General features: G+C 42.2%; 1 protein-coding gene across 4 annotated transcripts in view; it reads left to right on the forward strand.

The window, feature by feature from the left end:
* The first annotated feature begins 2,151 nt into the window (after nt 1-2,151).
* LOC147603767 (uncharacterized) overlaps nt 2,152-13,915 on the forward strand; it is a 92,844-nt gene continuing 81,080 nt past the window's right edge. The window contains exons 1-2 of one of the 4 annotated variants that reach the window (XM_086796095.1): nt 2,193-2,415; nt 3,501-3,592. The gene's annotated coding sequence lies outside the window, so the exon portion shown is untranslated. Of the gene's footprint in view, nt 2,416-3,500; nt 3,593-13,915 lie in introns of all 4 variants that reach the window. The other 3 variants (XM_086796097.1, XM_086796096.1, XM_086796098.1) reach the window with 3 other exon arrangements.

Here is a 13,915-nt window from a genome sequence, read left to right on the forward strand (position 1 = left end):
TGCTCAAACCACTTCTTCACAAACAGATAAATGGTGACTTGTAGGAAGAAGTTTATATGAGTCGATGAACTGAATTTGCCCAAACTGGTTAAGAACAGAAGGTATGCAAGAGCCTTCAAGGCTAACCTTGCCTCAATTTTTGAGACGTCAGATTTTGGTATTTTACATTACTATTTGGATATATAGTTATGATGGTATAGTTATTAAGCAGTCCAACTATACCAAGGCACTGCTAAAGAGGTTCAACATGGAAAGTTATTGCAAAGTAATTTCTACACCAATGGAACCTAGTGTGTAAAGCTTACTCTACAAGATGTTGGTGACTGTTTGATATAACCACTTATGATCAAGCTATTGAATGCCTAATCTATTTGTGCAAATCACGGCTAGATAACCAATATAGTGTGCCGTAACTTTCAAAGTTCATTCTTTGCCCATGCCCAGACACTAAGCATTGACAAGCAGTTAAACGTATCTTTTGATACTTGTAAGGCACTCAAGACCTTGGATTGTTCTATGCCAAGGGGGGTGATTTACAACTGCAGGCCTTCACTGATTCTAATTGGGTAGGTGGTTATGATACATGATAGTCCACATTTAGAAACAGTTTCTTTCTTGGTAATTCGTGTGTGCAGCACACGTGGCGGACAACCATAGTTTGTAATCAAAGTTTGCAAGTAGTAATATTGTTTACTCCCCACTTCTTTCTGCAATTAAATGCTTTATATTGTGCTGATCCTACTTTCGCTATTGTGTATTCTTATAAATTCACTCCTTAAGAAATGCTTGCAAGTGGTAAAGGCCTATTCTGATTAGTTATTCGTACAAACATGGTTATTCTGACGCATGTTTTGGACATTTTTGAGTATTTTAGACCTCTTTAGCTTGCACACATATTGATTTCTCGTAAAAATTTACATCTAAGCATGTGTTTCGTAGAGGTCTCCTATGATTTTGTGACGGGTAGGGCCCTCGGAGAAAAATCAAACTTGCTTGCAAATACTTTAGCCCCTAGTTGAAGGGTTATGACCCACAACTCTCCAAGTGTGCTAAGTTGGCGTGGAGCTTTTTTTTTGTTGGCTTGGCTAGAAGTTTGAAAGTACACTACTCACACACACTAGATGCTACTACTTACACACACTAGATGCCATTGCTTTCACAGGGGAAGATTGAACCCAAACTCTTGCACTACTCTAAGCAAGCATTAAATTTCACACTAAAGCTTCTGAAAAGGCCCTATGGGGGCGGCCTCTAAAATCTACATGGGTCTAGAGAAGAGTAGAGACTCACAAATGGGGAAGCAAATTATGAAGAAACCACGTGTATGTAATCCATGTTTTAGGTCAGTTGGTTAAAGTGGATGGCTTGTAATTGGAGTTCATGCATTCGATCCATGGCTGCCCCTTAGGACTAAGTGCCACGGGGTCTTAAAGATCCTTGTCAGGTGATATCAATGGATGGCATTGATCAAAAATCGCGATGCCTTTTTTGGGCCGTCAGATAAAGTAAACTAGAGTCAGTAAACGAGGTTACTAAGCAATCATAGTTTACTTTCTAGTTTACTAAACGAGCATAGTTTACTTTCTAGTTTACTAAGCGGGCGTAGTTTACTTCCTAGTTTTTACATCATGGAATGAGGTTTGGGACTTAGAAAATTTTGGAGCAAAATGTTATGTGCAAAAGAGGATTTGAACTTGAGAATTCGGGTCACCATTAGAAACATCTTACCACTACACTATACCTTCAAGCAACAAAATCATGTGGTTTCAAGCTATTATATTCTATGTTTTTCACCCCTAGTTTATTGGCCCTAGTTTACTTTATCTGATAGTCCCAAAAAGGCGTCGCGATTTCGATCAATACCATCCATTGATATCACTTGACAAGGGTCTTTAAGATCCCGTGGCACTTAGGCCCATTACACATCGCCATACCCCTGCCTTCTCATGTTGATGTGGTGGGGGTATCCACTGCCCATAATTCATGGGCAGGCAATCTCCCCCGCCCATACATGGGCGGTGGGGTATGTGTGACGGGCCTTAGTCCTGAGGATGGGTGCCTACATTGCATGCTGCCCTGAACCAGTAGAGGTGTGTGTGTGTTATGGGGGACCCTCATGCAATAAAATCGGCCAACTAAAAAGAAGAAGAAGAAACCACGTGTATGAAAGTACCGTGCAATAGAATGTATTTACAGCTGCAATTAATAACTGACTTCTCCCATAAAGTATAATGATTCTCATTTTTTTTTTAAAACAGTGACTGTCTTTTTCTCTGTTTCCCGTAAAGTAAAGCTTCCCCTCCGCACAGGATCAACAACTGCGAGCTTCTTCTTAATTTGCGATTAGTATCGATTGCAGTGATTATGCTCCAAAAGAAAAGACAGAAAAAAGCAAAGTTAATCTTCCAAGCTGGGGTATTTTTTTTCCTTAGTACTCCTCTGATGATGCGGCTTTATTTTTATTTCATTTTGGGTTTGCTTTTTTCGAAATCTTTAAGAATCATGAGATAGGATAATGGTTTTTGTTGTTTAATTCAATGAAAAAGAAAAAACATGGGCCCATCATTTCATTCTTTCTGAGCCTTAGCTAACAATTGATATATGAGCTTTGATTAACAAGGCATATAGGAGACTTGATTAACAAGGCATATAGGAGACTTGATTAACAAGGCATAAATGAGACATTAATTAACAAGGTCATCTAGTAGGTTAAACAAGTCAATGTATGAGCATTGATTAACAAGGCATAATATGATCATTAATTAACAAGGCCATCTTTAAAAGGGAACAAAAAACTCATGACACATTGAAAATCCCATTATATCTAAATGCGTGAAGCTGAGGTTAATTAGTTCAGGACCTACTTTTGAGGTTGGATCAATGGAACGTTTATATATTTCATATGACTGGAAACTTAGAGGTTCACATACCTGGTAGCAAAACAGATATAATGGTGGCCATCTCTTGAGCTCAGAGATTGTAGAGATACCTTGGATATTGCTCCTTATACATGATAGAGTACACTTTATGAGAGAGAGAGAGAGAGAGAGAGAGAGAGAGAGAGAGAGAGAGAGAAGACCATAAGGGGGTCCCTTAAGAAAACGTCAAATGACTAACTACCTATAATAGGAGCTGAAAATGATTGATTATAAAAGCTAGATATAAGGGTGGTGTGTTAACAAATCACATGTCATATGAGAGAAGACCTATAAATACCTATGTACCATTTGCTCCTTGACCTCTGCAAAAGAGTCTTTGAGTGGGCCTTGGTGCTCCATATGATCATGGTTGCCTGAGTCAGTGTGCCTATTGGAGCTTCTTTGGTGTTCCCTGATGTCTAATCTTTAGCGCATCCTCCCTGGTGGACAGGGAGCTGCGGTGATGCGCAACTTGTATGCTATTATAGGACACTTGTATATGCGAGAGAGAGAGAGAGAGAGAGAGAGAGAGAGAGAGAGAGAGAGAGTATCGTCAACAATGTTGTATTTTTGATTCTCCAGATTTGCCATGCTGTGAAACTGACAATGATCTATCTAGTGCTGTATAAAAATGTCTATACCCATGCAAAAGGCAGAGTATAAACCACTCCAAGGTGCACATACGAACCACACTCTTGTAGGCATGCCCTTGCACAATATATGCAGTTCTTATTCCGTTGGCTGTTCCATCAAGCCTCATGTGATGTAGCACAGCATTCTCTTGGTTTTGAAAAAAGTTGGGCAATCTTAAGCTCTATTCTGTGGGTGTGTCTGCATCTCCAGGTCCAATGAAAGGATCATTTGACTGTTTCACTTTTTGTTTTTGATTCATATGCATGACAGCTCTTACCTCATGGCATGGAAATGTTGCATGTGCCTGAGAAATGTAAATTTATCTCTCTTTCTGAGAAGAGCCGAACCTCCATGCATGCAACATGCATAGTCAGAACCCTCATGCATAGTTAGAAACCCCCATACATGCGACATGCATGGCCAGAAATCCTCATGCATGCGACATGCATGGCCAGAAACCTCTATGCATGGTGACAAATTGGCTCATCATCAGTAACAATATTAGTACCATTTAGGATAATATTTGTGGTATGCCATGACCCCATTGTAATCCTCAGTCCAAGATAAGTCAGGCATGAGCTATGTAGGTCATTCTTAGCCATACCAAGTCAGTCGATCAATCAAAGTCCCTTAACCCACTTAAAGAGACGCATTCATGCATATACAGTCAGTAGAAACCTTAGGGTTTGCATCACAAAGCATGCTGCATATTGTACATCATTCATGCATAGCATCTAGACCATTGCAGGAACCCAGATATCATCCAGTATTTATAAGGATATTTACTAGGATTTTCTTGGCATTTTCAGTATTTTATACACATTTATGCATTATTCATTGGACATGAGCAGTCGGCCAGCTCAGTAGCCAGCTGACTGGCTCATTTAGCCCATATAAATAGAGCCTTTGTATTATCACTTTCTCATTCATTCATATTCAGCAAAGAGCATTCAAGCGCATCATATTTAGCCTTGCATTCACCTCAGTTCCATGCGTTTTGAAGAAGCGTGTCATCCTACAGCAAGAGGAGCATCAACGCTTGTGCATTCAGTCCTCCATCAGCAAACGCATCAGTTCTCAGCATTCAGCCATCAGTAAACCTTTCATTTTCTGCATCCATACAATTTTCAGCATTCATCTCATCATCGTTCTGCACCAGCCACTTGGTGAAGGTAAAATGCAGCATTCATATTCATTTACAGCATTCATACTCAGTCTAGAACAGTTTCAAACAGCCCCTCTCTCAGCCCTAGCTTGCATCCCTCCCTCATTCCATTTTTGGGAAGAGTGCATAGGCTCGAGATTGGACATCTTTGGTGCTTTTGCAGCAGTGTACAGTTCAGCCCAACACTTGGTCTTCAGAGGTCTTGCGTTTGGCTTATCGTAAGTCACACCTTCAGTCTCTTTAAAGATAATAAAGCAAATACTATCTCGGTAACAGGATAGGAGGCCCTTCAGTGGGTAATTCGGTAATTCGGGACCCCATACGGTGTACAATTCTCATCTCTCTCTCATATCTCTTTAAAGTTTGAAGTCATTAAAGTGGATTGCTAAACTCGCGAAACTCAGGATACAGAAGACCGTGTGAGCATTTGTGTGACAGGATCCTCCAATACGAATACTTCCGGTGCATGTTACATTGGTATCAGATTCAGCTGGTCCACACACACCGTATCCTAGCGCGAGGGCATCCTTGGATGGTCAGATTGCGTTCCGGCACGACCACCGACTTCAGCATCATGTCTACAGAGGAGAGTACTCATCAGCTGGAAGACGTCTCCCCTGAAAGGAGACCTTGCTCTTCCGACTACTGCAGACACCATAGCTCTTCTTAGAGCTCAGAACCAGCTGCTCATGGAGCGTCTCCAACTCTTGGAGGCAGCAGCAGCACGTCCTCTTGCGTAAAGCAAATACTATCTCGGTAATGGGATAGGGGGCCCTTCAGTGGGTAATTCCAGATCCCATACGGTGTACAGTTCTCATCTCTCTCTCATATCTCTTTAAAGTTTGAAGTCATTAAAGTGAATTGCTAAACTCACGAAACTCAGGATACAGAAGATGGTGTGAGCATTTGTGTGACAGGATCCTCCAATACGAATACTTCCGCTGCATGTTACAACTAGTGACTAGAACTATTATTTTTTGGCTTCTCTAGATAGTAAACTGTCTTTTAACTTTTAAATTTTGATTGATTGCTTATAGTATGTAACTCGTGGCATTTGAGTCATGGGTACTGAACGTTTGAGTGATTCCATTTCGTGAAACCTACTTATGCTTTTGTTTACTGATAGATCTCATTTTGGTAATTGTGTTGTTGTTCAGAAATGAATTGTTTTTCAAATTTAAAGTTCGCAGTTTTTCATTCATTTTTTTGTATATATATATATATATATACACTATATAGTATATTTTTTATGTTTTTACGTACCTTAAGTATTTAACGTACCTCAAAATCTCAACCCATACTTTAATACGTACCTTACGTACTTGATTTGTACCGTACCGTACGTACCTTTCCGCGTTGCTGTAACAGAGGTAGATGGCTATCCAAAAAATTCAGCCAATGGTTGGTTTGAATTTTCAGCATATACAACATCTCTGCTGTCCAAAATCCTTTGTGTGGAAGGAGTAAAGAGACAGTAGCCTTTACTGCCACTGCTGCAACCCACAAATATACACTTAGCTGCATTGTCACCAAGCTTACCTCTCAACTACTCAGGTATGTGTGCATATGCTATACATCCAAAAACTCTAAAGTGATCAACTTTAGGTTTCCTTTTGTGCCAGGCCTCATATGGTGTTATGGTTTTCAATGCTTTGGTAGGGCATCTATTCAACACATGCGTAGCACACATTATTGCCTCCATCCAGAATTTGCGAGGCAAGCCTTTGCCTTTAACCATGCATCTAGCCATTTCCATCAAAGACCTGTTCTTTATCTCAGCAACACCATTTTGCTGAGGAGAATATGGCATCGTGCATTGATGCTTTATGCCTTTTCTGCCATAAAAGCCTTGAAAGCAATGGACATGTATTTCTCCCCTTGATCTGTACGGATGGTTTGCACTTTGCAACCTGTTTGATTTTCAGCTTAGGCCACAAAATGCTGAAAACATGCAAATACATCAGATTTTTGCCTTCAAGGGATACACCCAAGCAAATTTGGAGCAGTCATCGATAAAGGTTACAAAGTATAGGTGCTTTCCAAAAGATGGCGTCCGCATAGGACCGCACACATCATTGTGAACAAGCTGTAATTTTTGGATAGCCCTTGTTGATCCATCTTTTGGGAATGCATTTCTGTGCATTTTACCCAATATGTACCCTTCACATACAAGTTTTGGTGGCAGCTCTACATGAGGCATATCCTGTACCATTTTATGCCTTTGCAATAGCATCAAATTGCCATAATTCACATGCCCAAACCTGGCATGCTACAATTTCGCCTCGTGCATGGCAGGTGTAAGAGTGGTAACCACATGAGCATCATGCTCTTTCTTGTCAAACCTGTCATGCTGATATAATCCATGGTACAATGTGCCGGAAGTGACCAATGCATAGCCACCTTCACGGTCTTTGACTACAATGTGCCGGAAGTGACCAATGCATAGCCACCTTCACGGTCTTTGACTGTGCATTTGTCGTCCTCAAAGTTCACTGCATATTCTCTTTTAGCAAAAGAGGAGACAGACAACAAGTTCTTCTTAATCCTTGGCACATACAATACATTTGGAAGACATAATTCTGCTGTTGTGAGGATCACCTCACCAACACCTTGAATTGGATAAGAAGAATTGTTTGCACATGTAACCTGCTTGCCTTCGGGGGTAGACATAAGCTTTTTAAACAAATCCCTCCGTGAGGCAATTTGTTTAGAAGCACCGTTGTCAAAGTACCATGTGTCGTATCTTTCATTGACACTGAGAGACATATGCTCCAATGATGCATCATAACTGCAAGTAAGGAAAGTCCACTCATCCTGCACAAGATTTACTGATGCATCATCTTTCCCTACAAGAATCTACAGCCATGCCGCTTTCGTTTTTCTTCTCCTTTGCAAGCCTCTTTGTGCACTCATTCAAGTAATGACCTGGCTTCTTGCAGTAGTGACATTTGTTCTTTTTCTTGGGCTTGCTTGCATCATTTTTAGCCTTTTGTGAAGGCTGTCCCGAATCAGTCTTTGGCTGAAAATTCTGTTTGGCTTTTCCCTTGCCCTTGTCTTGGGCAGCAAAAGCCTCAAAGCCTCATCACTGCCATGCATGCTACATGTTGGAAGATTTGTTCTTCCGATTTTGCTCCTCCTATAGTAACAAACCAACCAACTCTTCAAACAAGATTGGGTTCCGGGTTTCCCCGCATAGATAGAGTGAGCAATGTGTGGAAGTTCAAGTAGGTTTCTGGCAAAGATGATAGTGTCTTGGAAACTAGCTCCTTTTTGGAAATGACCTCATCAAGATTGAGCAACTTCTCCCAAAGATCCCGGATCTTCGTAAGATGATCAGCCATACTATCACCTTCATTCATGTCCAAGTTCTGAAGCTCTTTCTTGAGAAATGCAACCCTGGCCTCATTCTTTGCTTGATACATGGTTTCAAGTACATCCCAAGCTCGCCGTGAGGTCTGCAAGACCGAATATGCGGTATGATTGATTGCTTTACTAACAAAGCAATCGAAGCCATCACTTGGGCATCGCGAGTATCCCATCTCTTCTGCTCATGTGAGGGAGGAGTGTGTATTGCAGCTTGTTGAGCACCACGGCCAAGCGTGTTAGGTGCTATGTCAACAGGGCGTACATCTTCACCTGACACATAACTCCATAATCCTTTGGCCACACGAAGATTTCGGACCATGAAACTCTAGAGGGAGTAATTACTCCACCCAATTTGTCCTCTTGGGACAAAACCCCGAATATATCGGTCGTATTTCTAGCCATGTGTTGAAATCTCTTGCAACAGAGATGCAAACACGTGCAACCAAATATGCTGTAAAAAGCACAGGTAAAATCCCAATCGTACCGGAGTTCAATGCCAAGTAACCACAAAGTCCTGTCCAAATGTTCTGCCCGGAATACAAGGTTGCAGATAAGCAATGCTGAAAATCCCCAAATTTCTGAGCACCAATGGGCTGATTTATGTGTCAATTGCACATAATTCACAAAGTCCCAAAAATCTATCTACCAATGAGCTTTAATTGTGCACTTAAGCATTGATTTTAAGAAAGCCCTAAATTTTTCTGTCCTGTAATTGCAATTGTGCAAATTTTGAAAAATCCCCAAATTTTCTCTCTGTCCTGCACCCTAATGCTGCATTGCATTGGTGCCTGCACCTTATGTTTGCAATAAAGCAAGGCTCAAGCTATGCACAAAAGTCCCTTGAAGGGAACCCCAAAAAAATAAAATAAAATCAGTTACTTGGTTAGAACCCTGATTTTGCACGTTTTGCAGAGATGAGTTGGGCAGGCACTGTGATGGCGGACTATCCGGGAACTGGTTGCATAGCGAACGATGACCTGATGGCGACAGAAGGCTCGAGGCGACATCAATGGAGCTATAGGCGAAGCGGGACTGCAACTGGCGGAAGCTCGATGGTGGGCTGCAACGTGGAGACGGTGTCAAAACCCCACGGATCCCCTCGTGATCGATCTTGGTTCGAACTCGAAACCTGCAAACAAACGAACAAACAAACAAGCAAGGGGGTGCAGGCCTGACTCACCTCCCAACCATGACAGCCGTGGGCAAGCCCACAGTCTTGGCTGTCCCCACCGAGCCACGAGCTGAGCTAACTAGGTTGACGTACCGACCAATCTCCTCCTCGCGACGTCCCATACCGCCACGAAGCTGCCCTCGCGGGCCTCGAGACTGCTGCTGGCCTCGGCTGCATAAAGCAGGTGCACGTCTGCACTAGATCCAAGCTCCAAGACCATAGAGCTCTCACAAACTCGCGAGACTCTCTATATACAATAACTAACCTTGGCCACCCTTTTATAGGCTCTTGGCCGGTCATCGGGCGTCCACACTTGGCCGCCCGCCCGTCCATACTTGGGTGCCCGCCCGTTAGTATTTCCCTAACTCAGCTCGTCAATCAGCCTGTCTAGTTCCAAGCTTCCCCAAGCCTCGAAACTAGTCTTGCATGCGTATAGCACACGGTAGATACACACTGTGCACATGACATACTCCCCTTCCTCTAAGAGCTCACTCCTGAGCTCACTAAAAAGCCAAGGTAATCTCTCTGAAGAGTAGTCAATGTCTCCCATGTAGCGTCCTCAACACGATCCTTCCACTTGATCTTGTATTCCATGATAAGCGTATGACACAATGTGATATGCAGCGGAAGTCTTTGTATTGGTTGATCCTGTCACACAATATGCTCACACCGTCTTCTGTATCGTGAGTTTCGTGAGTTTAGCAATCCATTTCATTTACTTCAAACTTTAAAGAGATGAGAGAGAGAGATATGAGAACTGTACACCAGATTGGGTCCCGAATTACCCACTGAAGGGCCCCCTATCCCCATAACGAGATAGTATTTGCTTTATTACTTTAGAGAGAATGACTTTGGACTGTAGATAAGCCAAACGCAAGATCTCGGAGGATCGGAGAGCGGCTGATCTGTACACTGCTGTAGAAACACCTCAATGACTTGATCTCGCGCCTATGCACTCTTCCCAAGGGCATGAGGAAGGGCTGCACACCTAAGGCTCAAAGAAGAAGAAGGTGGACTGTTCTACACACTGTTAGAATGCTGAAAACACATATGAATGCTGAGTTACCTTCACCAGATGACTGCTGAATGTGTGTATGATGCACAGAAGGCTGGACACTGATGCAAACAACAGTTTCAGGGCTGGAAACTGCTGTAGACTGAACCTTCAGGGCTGGAATCTTCTGTGGACAGAAATGCTGAGGTGAAGAGAGGGCTGTGGACTGTAACGCATGAGAATCAGGGACTGCAGGAGCTGCTGTTGTACGGCTGGAACAGAAACACAGCTTGCTGTACTGCTGATTGCTGGCGTAGAACTATGCTGAATTGTGGGCCTGAACTGTGGGCCTGAACTGATGCTGAATTCAGGGCTGAAAGAGGCTGAAGGCAGGCACCTAGGGCTGGGCTGAAGCTATGGATCTCAAGGGGCTGGAGAAGAAAGCTTATGGGCACTAGGGCTGGATTAGTCTTGGGCTGAAAGCAAGAGAGAGGAGAGCTCTTAGCACAATGAAGACTGAATGAGGAAAAGAGGCTCTAGACAAGCCTATTTATACTAACTGGAGGTTGGTCATTTAATAAAGTTAATATTTATAAATGCCCAATAATGCAAATAATGCTAAATAAATACTAATAAATATGGAAAAAATACCAGATAAATCCCAGTAAATTCCCTAAGGCTTTGGGGATGTTCTAAATGATGCACAGGCATATGTATGCATATTATGCAAGATGCAGAGTGCTTTTTGATGCAAACCCTAAGGCTTCTATTGACTCTACATGCATGAATGATTCTCTCCAAGTGGGTTAAGGGACTTAACTGACTGACTGACCCACTAAGGCTGAGGAATGACCTACGTAGCTTGTGCCTGACTTATCCTGGACTGAGGATGTACAATGGAGTCACGGCGTACGACAAATATCATCCTACTGGGTTCTACAACTGTACAACTGCTGCACTTCTGATGATGAGCCATCTTGTCACCATGCACTGAGTGCAGAGTGCATGTGACACGCAATCTTCGTTCACGAAATCCAAGAATCTTTTCAGGTTCGTGCGGAACAAATGTCATATCCTCGACATCTATGATTTCTTGAGGAGTAACTAACTGATCTGCTCCACCCAATACTTCCTTAAGTCTACTGACATGAAATACAAGATGAACTTTCACATGAGAAGGCAAATCCAATTCATATGCAACTGAACCAATCCGTCGTGTAACACGAAATGGTCCACTGTATCTAGGGGATAATTTCGGAGATCGACCTGTCCGTAAAGTCTCGGAATCTTTCGGAACTCGCAAATACACTATCGTTCCTTCAGAGAATTCTCTGGGAGAACGATGTCTATTAGAATAAAACCTGTCTCGGTCTTGAGCACTTCTAATAGATTCCTTTGCAACTTGTAACATTTCCTGCATATCTTGCAAAAAATTACGTGCTGCATCATGCTGAAGTCCTGAGAATCCTACTGTAACAGGTGATCTAGGTTGAAAACCATACATAAGCATGAAAGGACTAAAACCTGTACTCGTATGCTTAGTACTGTTATATGCAAATTCTAACATAGGAAGATAATCCTCCCATGAACTCTGTCTTTTGGATACATATGCTCGAAGCATATCCTCCAAAATCTGATTCACTCTTTCAGTCTGGCCATCAGATTGAGGATGATCTGAGGAACTCAAATTCAAAGTTGCTTCCAACTTCTCAAAAACAAGTTTCCAAAAATCACTCGTAAACTTAGAGTCCCTATCACTAACTATGTCCTGCGGTAACCCGTACAGTCTAAACAATTGCTCGATAAACTGCCGAGCTAATTGCGTAGCTGTAATAGTCTTCCGGGTTCGTAAAAATCTAGCCATTTTTGTCAAGCGATCTACCACAACCCAAATAGAATCGTGGCCTTGATGTGTTCTTGGCAATCCGGTAATAAAATCCATGGAAATACTTTTCCATTTATTCCCTGGGACAACCCAGCTTGTCTAAAGCGTTCAGCTTTATTTGCCTGACAAATTTGACACTTGAGAACATAATCTTCTACATACTCTTTCATCTTCGGCCAATAAAAAGTGTGTTTCACTAATGATAGTGTCCTGTGTACCCCAGGGTGCCCAGCAGAAGGGGCGTCGTGACACTCCTTCAGAATCTTGGACCTAATGTCCGGGATCTGTGGTACACAAATTTTGTCATTACGGAACAGTAAACCATTCCGAATCATTCACTGGCCTCCTGCAGCCTGAATAGTAGATTGCCTAGTCACCGAGTCTTGGTCAATCAATGAGCTCCCATCTTGGATCTTCTGCCAAAATGGACCAAAATAACTATCAGTCTTGCAAAGCCCTCTCAATGACTGAAATAAGTCAGTAGAAATCTCGGTGAACGACAAAGTATTCACCTCTCTAATCCGACTAAGCGCATTTGCAATACTATTCATGGACCCTTTCCGATAACGGATCTCAAAATCAAAATCTTGCATTAACTTTGCCCAACGAGCTTTCCTGCCTCTCAAAAACAACAAAACCGAGAAAAGAACGAAGTTGTTTCACTGTTCGTGGTATAGGCCAGTCCAAAACCTTCTGAACTCGGTCATAGTCAATGCTCAACCCATCTCTAGTGATCTTGTATCCCAAGTAAATGATGTCGGTCATAAAGAACTCACATTTACTTAACTTAGCATATAGTCGATTCTGTCTTAAAATAGATAAGACAATCGTGAGGTGTCCGACATGATCCTCAAGAGTACGACTATATATCAAAATATCATCCAGGAACACCACCACAAATTTTCCCAAATGTTCACGAAAAAGATCGTTTATCATTTGCTGGAAAGTGGTTGGAGCATTGGTTAACCCAAAAGGTAATACGAGAAACTCGTAATGGCCATACTTAGTCCGAAAGGCGGTTCTTTCGACATGCCTTTCATGAATACGTATCTGGTGATAGCCAGTACGCAAATCTATCTTTGTGAAATATTTCGTTCCTGCTAACCGGTCAATCAGGTCATCTGATCTAGGGAGAGGATAATGGTTCTTAATGGTCAGCTTGTTCAATCTCTTATAATCTATGCACATTCTCCAGGTATTGTCCTTCTTTCTCCTAAGCAACACAGGTGCATCCCAAGGTGATTTACTTGGACGGATTTGGCCCATCCTCAAATAATTTTCGAGTTGTTTAGCCAACTCATCTTCCTCAGCTTGGCTCATCCTGTAAGGTGGAATACTGACAGGATGAGCACCAGGGATCAAGTCAATACGATGATGTACTGCCCGTTCAGGTGGTAAACCCGATGGCAATTCATTAGGAAATATATCATGAAACGAATCAAGTAGCTTCTGTAATTCTTTGCTTTAAGAAGAATTCATTATATTTCCAAAATCAATTGTATTTACAAGAGGTCCCTGAGAGGGATGAATACAATCACCTAAAATACTATACTTGGTGTCCCTATGCTGAAAAGAAAAAATATGACTAGACCAATCTATCTGGACGTCAAGAGTCTTAAACCACTCAATCCCTAATAACAAGTCTACATTTTCCAGATGCATGACATAGCATTCCAGAGTATCTTTGTAGTCCTGAATCTGGATTGGAAGCATCTCCACCTTGCGATCCCAAACTTGTCTGCCCGCAGGTAGACGTACCTCATAGGTATGGTCGCTAAGTGTC

This window comes from Cibotium barometz, chromosome 63, assembly GCF_041138505.1.
Source record: "Cibotium barometz isolate CiBa-2024 chromosome 63, ASM4113850v1, whole genome shotgun sequence".
NCBI lineage: Eukaryota > Viridiplantae > Streptophyta > Polypodiopsida > Cyatheales > Cibotiaceae > Cibotium > Cibotium barometz.